The sequence below is a fragment of the Triticum dicoccoides genome, chromosome 7A, assembly GCF_002162155.2.
Source record: "Triticum dicoccoides isolate Atlit2015 ecotype Zavitan chromosome 7A, WEW_v2.0, whole genome shotgun sequence".
Lineage (NCBI taxonomy): Eukaryota > Viridiplantae > Streptophyta > Magnoliopsida > Poales > Poaceae > Triticum > Triticum dicoccoides.
In genome coordinates, this window is record NC_041392.1 from 136,097,602 (window position 1) to 136,105,546 (window position 7,945).

Genomic DNA, 7,945 nt, shown 5'->3' on the forward strand with positions numbered 1-7,945 from the left:
TCGTGCAATCCCTCATTTGATCATCGCAGTTCGCAAGAACATTTAACAGCCAGTCCTGTCCTGTATCATGTAAAACATCATTGCTAGGAAGACGCCATACCAGCCTCATGTGTGTCCAAATTCTGCTTGCATGATCACATGATACAAGAGCATGGAAGCTCGTCTCCTTCTCTCTCCCATATAACGGACATCCATCCCTAACTGAGATGTGTCTATATTTCTTGCACTCATTTGTAGCAAGGGCACCCGAAACAGCCTTCCAAGCCACAATCTTCATTTTCAACGGAACTTGGGAACTCCAAATACGCTGCCAGATAGGCCTCCGTCCTGAGGGGTTACCACTGGAGGAACTTAAGTGTACCGAATGTTGAACTTCCGTTGCGAGATGGTAAGCACTTCGGACACTAAAGTGTCCACTCTTTTCAGGGAACCACGCGATGAAATCCTGCGCATTCCTAGGAGATGTACGAATCTTCAGAATCTCCCGCACATCCAAGTCCCAAAAGTGTTCCCTGAGCCGCTGCTCATTTCATGCACCATACTCATCCAAGAAGTCAGCCACCCAATTGTATCGACAATTCCCCTTGGGAGTTACTGGCCGAAAATTATGTCCTCTAGGGATCCAAGCATCTCTCCGTGTTTTAATGAGAGTACCATTCACTAGTAGAAAAGGGGGCAAAGGTCCAGGCCGGGTCAGCCCATTAGTCCCGGTTCAGTCACGAACCGGGACTAATGTGAGCATTGGTCCTGGTTCGTGCGGCTAAGGCATTAGTTCCGGTTCACCTGAGCCCTTTAGTCCCGGTTTGAGGCACGAACCGAGACTAAAGGGTGCGATGCCCTTTAGTCCCGGTTTGTGTCTCAAACCGGGACTAAAGATTAGACCTTTAGTCCCGGCTTGAGTCACAAACCGGGACTAAAGGATGCAATGCCCTTTTGTCCCGGTTTGTGTATTAAACTGGGACTAAAGGTCCCATTTTCAAACTCTACCCCCCGTGTGGATCGCCTTTTTTGTTTCGAAAAAATCAAAAGAAAATGATAAAAACTTCAAAAAATAAAATCCTTCGAGAGGTAGTTATATTACTACATCTACTAGTTAGGAAAATTTAAAAACTTAAATTTGGACATGTTTTGCAAAAAATGTAGGGAAAATATAAAACGGCTATAACTTTTGCATACGACGTCGGAAAAAAACGTATAATATATCAAAATGTTCAGAACGAAAATCCGTGGGTGATTTTGACTGCCTATGGCCTGTTTGCAAATTTTTAGAATCCTCAAATTCTAAAAGGAAAAAAAGTTATGCTCAAATTTCAGTTTTTTTTGAATTTTTGTTAAATCTGGTCAAACTATGGTCAAACTACTTATTCAAGAAGTATTGGTGTTACTAAATAATTATTCAATAATATTAGTGTTACTAAATAATTATTTCAGTTTTTTTGAATTTTGGTCAAATATGGTCAAACTGTGGTCAAACTGTGGCCAAACAATGGTCAAACTACTTATTCAAGAAATATTAGTGTTACTAAATAATTATTTCATTTTTTTGAGTTTTGGTCAAATCTGGTCAAACTATGGTCAAACTGTGGTCAAACTACTTATTCAAGAAATATTAGTGTTACTAAATAATTATTGTTTTTAGAATAATAGTTTCAAACTCAAACAGTGAAATGTGTGACTTCATGCTCAAGCTAAATTCCCGAGGGTTAATAGGATTGACATCTTACTATTGTCAGAAAAACAACAAGTGCAGACTTGGAAACGAGGGAGAATAGAACCCGGAAGTTAAGTGTGCTCAGGCTGGAGTAGTGAGAGGATGGGTGACCGTTCGGGAAGTTAGATGATTTGGAATGATGAGGGGTGATTAGAGATTAAATGTTTAATTGAGCAGTGATGAGGGGTGATTAGAGATTAGAGGTTAAAAAATTTCAGAAATTTGAAAATCAAAAAAAATTTCAGAAAAAAATTCAAAAAAGTCATAAAATTTCTTTTAGTACCGGTTGGTGTTACCAACCGGGACTAAAGGTGGACCTCCAGGCAGTGGCCACGTGGAGGGCCTTTAGTCCCGGTTCGTATAAGAACCGGGACTAAAGGGGGAGGCTTTAGTACCGACCCTTTAGTCTCGGTTCCAGAACCAGGACTAAAGGCCCTTATGAACCGGGACAAAAGGCCCTTTTTCTACTAGTGATTACCTACTCGCCATATAATGCCTTTCTTCAAAAGATCAAGTCTGTGAACAATACCTTTCCACACCGCCGAAGAACTAGCTGAGAATACCCTGTCCAATAAATTCCCCCTTGGGTAATATTTAGCCTTCAACAAACAAGCACACAAGCTGTCCGGACTGTCAATGAGACGCCACGCCTGCTTGGCCAACAAAGCTTGATTAAAGGCCCTCATATCACGAAATCCCATACCTCCCATAGCCGTCGGAAGCATCATCTTCTCCCAACCAAGCCATGCCATCTTCCTCTTCCCGTTCTCCACCCCCCACCAATACTGCCTCATCATCTTTGTAAGATCATCACACACCGAAGCAGGAAGTCGGAACACACTCATAACGTATGTTGGAATTGATTGTGCCACAGCCTTGATGAGAATCTCCTTGTTCCCAACAGAAACATATTGTTCACTCTAATCAATTAGCCTTTTCCTTAGCCTGTCCCGGAGGGTCTCAAACTGACCCTTATGCACTCTACCTTCAGGTACCGACAAACCGAGATATTTTGGTTCAAACACTTGTTGCTGCACCTCCAAGATATTATTGATTTCCTCCACCACTGACACATTACAGTTTCCATAGAAAAGGATGGAACACTTCTCGGGATTAATAAGTTGACCTATAGCCGAGGAATAAGTGTTCAACAAACCTTTAACAATGTTCTCTTGCTGGCCAGAAGCTTCAAAAAACAACAAGGTATCATCCCCAAAAAGATGAGATATCACCGGTGCACCACGGCAAATGGTCACTCCTCTCTTGAATTCCAAAAACTTGTTGGCCATCCAATTACTCCCTCCATTCCCTTATACAAGGCCATTATGAAAAATACAGTTTGCATCTATACAAGACCACTAACTGTAATCGAGGAAAAAATTAATGATGTTTTCTCGTACTACCAATTGTTTTAATACTTGCATGCATGTAGTCATAATGACACTGTGCTATTTCCTTCCAATTCCTTCCTTACATGCACCTGGGCGTATTAATGATCCCAGTTAACAAAAACAAAAGTGGACTTGCAAAGCAGTCATTAAATTTTACCTTGTTACCTGTAATTTGAGTTTGTGGCCTTGTATAAGGGAATGGAGGGAGTATCTCAGATGTAATATTTACAACATCTCAACTATTGTTGTACTATGGATAAATCGTGCTATTTTCTATAATTGTTTTGCGAGAGAGTCCTCAAACCTTAACTCTTCAAATTTAAGGTGTTTTTTAAGAGATTCCTAGCCGAACTCCTAAACCTTTACTCCCTAATAGGATTTATTTGCCAATTCTTTTATATTTGATTTTCATACTCCATTTCAACTAGACATGTGTACACGTATTAGGTTTGAACTCAATAATTTAGGTTCACACAATTCAGTAACATTACAAATTCAATGTTTACAAATATAACTATTCAAATACTTATTAGTAAAAGAAAACCTAGTCAGCCCAGGTTTCTTGGATTAGGCTGGTGAGCTCTTGTTCTTGTCAAGGTGGACTCCGGAGGCTGCACGATGGGGGGAGGATCAAGACCACATCTGCCGAAGACTTGCCGTACACTCCAAGACTTCTCCTACCACCTCTACGCTAAGATGACGACCTTGTAACCTTAGATACCCTACACGGCGTATATATAAGCCGTGGGGTTTAGCCCGTAGAGAGGACATCAACGCAATATCATTCACCTAGCCCTAGAGTTAGACAACATCTTACGATTTCGAGTAGGTCAACTTTGTACTCGATACATCTATATTAATATAAACAAGAGCAGGACATAGGGTTTATCTCCATCAAGAGGCCCCAAACCTGGATAAATCATTGTCTCCCCGTTCCTGTTACCATCTGCCCGAGATGCACACCTCGGGACCCCCTACCCCGAGGTATGCCGGTTCTTATACCGAAACTGGTGCTTTCATTGAGAGTTCCGTTGTGGGATCAACAGAAGGATTGATGGCTCATTCGCAGATCAGCTGTGGCTCATTCGCCTCGACGGGCCATCTGGCCTCCGTCGAAAACTACACCCCAGGTCAGATCGTGACCTTTGGCGGCCTAGAGTACACCGCAGACTCCCGCGGTAAACTCGTCTTGTCAGGCTAGACGCCCGGCTGGATTGAGAACCTGCCCGGCTACGGAGACTCGACATGTGGAGGTGAGATGAGACTCGAGCCAAAGCCACTGGCAAATCAAACATGATGTTGCAAGCAAAGGCGAGTTAGGCTGGATTAATAAAGTATAAATTTCCCTATCTTTCTTTTGTGTACTTAGTACACTGGCACATCCGCATATTTATTTCCTCTGGCGCATAGAAAAATAATAACACGATAACCATCGTTATTTTTATTATTTCTCGTATCAAACATCAAGTTTCAAAGTTTCAAAAATATACATTATATTCTCTCCAACCCAAAATAAGTGTCTCAAATTTAGCGAATTTATACTAAAGTTTTGTATTCAATTTTAGTACAATTTTGTATTGAAGTTGAGACACTTATTTTGGTACCGAGAAAGTATGAAGTTTCAAATTACTTTCTAAAAGTCCGATGCATCTCAAGGACAGTTAGTGGATGTGTCCCGAATCTAAGTAGTAGTACACAATTGTTGAAGGGTTATGCCAGAATCAGAATTTCCAGCATTCATTTTTCAAGGTAGCATGGATTCGGGAACTTATTCATAGACAAATTAGAGAAATGGGATAATATATGTGCCCCATAGCAATGCATGGACGTTGTCCTAGTCAGGATTCAGAAGCAAGAAACATAGCAAATTAACCAAAGCGTGGATGCGCTAGCTGGCGATTTCATCACATACTACGTAGGGAAATCATTCTGATCACACAGCTCACCGGCCCAACACTTAAACGTAAGACCTACATCATCTACAACGAATTCGCACATATCTCCACTCCTATAAAAATGCGAGTTGATGATGATGACGTGTCTGCCTTCATGCCAATTCTACCGTCCGATCTGAAACGTAAGGCTAAGATGGATTATACTCAATCTGCTTGCACTTTTGCAAAAAAACACCCCGCGCAGACATCCTTCTCGTTTCTCCTTCTCTCTCGACAGAAACCGAGTCTTCCAGAACACCTACCAGATTCCTCGCAGGCAGCCCCTCTGCTCTCTTCCCCGGCGAACCCCTCTAAGTTCCTCGCCGGCAGCCGCTCCTAGATTCCTCGCCGGCAGCCCCTCCCCTCCCTTCCCCGGCCACCGCCAGAGTCGGGCAAGAGTCCCTCCGCATCTCTACTTTTGGATCAGGCCGTGCAGGGCCATCGGAGATAGCAGCAGTTGCTACCATGCCCGAGTATGTTCTATGTAGTAAGTTATTTCGTTTTCGCTATGTGGTTTATGGGATTGATACCTTTTGTGTTGGTTTTCAGCCTCCATCATGCAGCCCTTTCTTCCTTGCTACCCATGAAGCCTACCAACGACAGGACCAACATGACCATGAGTATGCTCGAGCGATTCAGGCGCGGAGGTTTTCTGCCGGCGCCAAGCTACTCGTTCCCAGCGGCGGCGATGCCAAACTGCTAATATAGGACGAGCAGTATGTGCGCTGTGGATCTTTTCCAGTTTGCTTCATGTTTGATTAGGTGCGTATTGAGATGATCCTATCCTTGTCTCTGATTTTGTTTTTTCTAAGACCCCTCTTGTATTGTCGGTTTACCTCCGTAAAGCATGGGCTTTGTAAGATAGAGCCGGGTGGATTTGTTTCAGGTGCTTGGCTCGCCGTTTTTCGTCCGTAATGTTTACACCGTTTTTTTTTCGAACCATGCAGGAGAACTGCATGTGATCATTAAAGAAAAAGAAACAAGTACCAAGTCCTAAGCAACATACAGAAAAGCGACCAAAACAAGACGAAGACAAGAGGCAACATACAGAAAAGCATCTGTAATGTTTACCCCGGTTTTCCCTGTTACACTTGTATCCAGCCGGTATACGAGATGCACGCCTCAGTCCGTCGTTTCTTTTCCGGACAGAAATCAATTGCGATTGGTAAGATACACCTGTAAGATAAATACCTCTGTAGAATATTACATCGATTCCAAGCGCAGAAGGACTTTAGGACAGAGAGGCAGCTTCGCAGGGGGGTCAACACGAGCAAGGTGGTTATTGTGTCTATTCTTATGTAGTTTATTTCAGAGAAGTCACACTAGTTTCTCACAAAATCTCTCTATTTGCAGATAAATTAGTCATGGAGCAGTCTTTAGTGAAGACTGATCTAGAACTGGCATACATTTATGAGTATGTGCAATTTTTTGGTGCGACTGAACTGGTCGTTTCTAAAAAATAGCCAAAACTCGTTTCACTATGCCACTACTGTTTTTGCATAGAATTAATGTCTATTTGGGTGGTGCCAAACTGCCAACAGAAGACGAGCTGTCTTCTCCTAAAAGAATGACAAAATTGTGTACCTGTATGTTATTTAGGGTCTGTATTGCATATGACCTAGAGTTATTTTCTGAATATGTTGACATCACGTGGTAATGTGTATTCAGCTTAGTCAAGCAATATACCATTCGATTCCCTAGAGTGAGCAGCTATATTAATAATCAAACCAGGGTCATGACATTAGTTGCTATTAAGTTTGTTTTTCCGACTATGAGGTAGCAAGTATTAGCATAGCAACACCATAAATTATGTTATAACTGCTGCAAGGCATTTTTGGTAACATGTAATATTTCTGCTTTCTGCACAAGTGATAATAAAGCTTCTCATGAGAAGCTAGCACATAAGGCCATGGACACGAACTAGGAGCACTTGGCGACGATGCTTACCGGAATCTCACCCGCTGCTCTGTTGTCTAGGAATTAGTGCATAATTAGATGAAATGAATAGCTGCTGTTGAATACACCGCTCCATCGTAGATTGGCACAGTGCGTTTCTGTTTGCCCGCATTAAGTTAGGGCCAAAGCCGGACTGAAAGCACAAAGTATAGCTCGTCATTTATTGGAGTGCAAGGACTATTGAGCCACCTATACTTTATATCCACCTTACTAATAACACCAGTTGTACTGTTCAAGAGGAAGACTATCGTGGCATGAGTTCTATGAGACCACGTTTAATAAGAGCAAGTATAATAGAGCTGAGTCAGCGGGCTATAAGAAATAAAATAGTATATTTCTGCTTAGTTGGAGGAAAGAGAAAAGGAGAGAGAAGGTAAGCGGGCTCTTCGTGAAGAGCCAGCTCTAGCACTTGCTCCTAGACACTTTGTGAGAGTGAAAGATGGACCACATAATAAAAAAAATATACTTTTTGATCTACTATTATACATGTTGGTTATAAGATGGGCTGTAAATTACATGACACTGGCTTATAGCCAGCAACTAACTATACTATTAACCATGCTCTAAAAGAAAAACCAGGTATTGCTATCTAATGAAAATAAAGCTATATGCTCATCCAAGCAGATCGTATGTTATTAACACAAGTGTGTCTTTCACTATCTTATTTTCCTCCAAGGAAATCAATACGCAAGCGAGACGCATGCATGGTTGTGATTCCTGGTCTAAATTCTTTGAATATGATAGCACCAAGCAAAGGGGATCCATGCCTAGACATGCAGGGTCTGTTGGTTCAGACGTAGAGCATTAACTAACGAGTGTCATGTGGAACGCACCTTAGTAATGCCTTGGAAACGAAAGTTTTAGCCTGTACCAAGAATTCTAGCGCCAGATTTATTGTCAACCAGATTTTTATAGGAGTACTTTCACTAGTAGAAAAAGGGTAAAATGTGAAG

General features: G+C 41.9%; 1 long non-coding RNA gene across 1 annotated transcript; it reads left to right on the forward strand.

Moving 5' to 3' along the window:
* Positions 1-5,294: 5,294 nt before the first annotated feature.
* LOC119334559 lies at positions 5,295-6,658 on the forward strand. The gene is made up of 4 exons (XR_005161403.1): positions 5,295-5,509; positions 5,586-5,798; positions 5,984-6,311; positions 6,390-6,658. It is a non-coding gene; the product is annotated as an uncharacterized LOC119334559 (long non-coding RNA).
* The last annotated feature ends 1,287 nt before the right edge of the window (positions 6,659-7,945 follow it).